Consider the following 1,139-nt stretch of genomic DNA (forward strand, 5'->3'; position numbering starts at 1 on the left):
CAGTGTGAAGTTCGTGTTCCAGCTTGAATCTCATGATTTCCAGCTTGAATGAAGAGTGAAATTGAGATCGAGATTTTTGCACAGTCCACCGCCGGACCACAGGGCAGCCCAGGCGCACTGTCTTACACTTCGAGACAGGGTTTCGATATACTGCCTGGCTGGCCTGGCATTTGTGATCCTCCTGCCTCAACTTCCCAAAATGAGATTACAGGCCTGAGGCACCACACCTGGCTGACAAGAATGTTTATCATGTTTAAAAACTGCTAGCCGGGCATGGTGGCACAGGCCTGCAGTCTCAGCACTTGGGAGGCTGAGGCAGGAGGATTGCTGCAAGTCTGAGGCCAGCCTGGGCTACACAGTGAGCTCAAGGCCAGCCTGCACTGCATAGTGAGACCCTGTCTCAAAAAACAAACACAAAAAACCTGCTCACTGCTTTCTAAAATTCAGTCCAATCGCTTCTCTTCTCGGCCTTTTGGCTAAGATCAGGTGCAGAATTCGGTCTATTTTTGTTCCGTTTCACAGTGCTGGGGGTCAAACCTAGTAAGTTACACCCCCAACCCAATTCTGTGTTGTTTTAAGAAACCTGGTTCTGCTACTCCTTGCTTTCAAACAGCCTCTCCTCTGCCGGGTGAATGTTCTACAATTGGAGACTGAGGACAGGTGCGGTGGAACACACCCTGAATCCCAGCGCTCAGCAGCCTGAACTACATAGTTGGCTCAAAAAACCAAAGAATAAATAAATAAAATAAGAGATCTGAGAGTCTTTCTATTGACTGCACTGAGCTGGGGGGCCTTGCTTGCTTTCTGTTGCTTTTTTTTTTCTGCTAACAATTAACACAGGGCCTTCACCCTAAGGTGCACCCCATCTTTTTTTTTGAGGTAGAGTCTCAGTCACTAAATTGCCCAGGTTGGGCTCAAACTTGCAGTCCTCCTGCCTCAGCCTCCCAGAGAGCCGGGATGACAGAGGTGCGCCGGCCCTGGTGCGGTCCCGTCAGTCTGCCTCCTGCGCTCCCGGTGACCCTCGCCGTCCTCCCGGCTCCCATCAAACCCGCACGCTCGCCGCTTCCGTCTGCCGCCCTCTTCGCGACGCCCGCCGCGCCAGCCCTTAACCGCGCGTCCGCCCCTCGGCGCCCGCCGTG

Source organism: Chinchilla lanigera, unplaced genomic scaffold (assembly GCF_000276665.1).
Source record: "Chinchilla lanigera isolate Chin_1 unplaced genomic scaffold, ChiLan1.0 scaffold00042, whole genome shotgun sequence".
Taxonomy (NCBI): domain Eukaryota; kingdom Metazoa; phylum Chordata; class Mammalia; order Rodentia; family Chinchillidae; genus Chinchilla; species Chinchilla lanigera.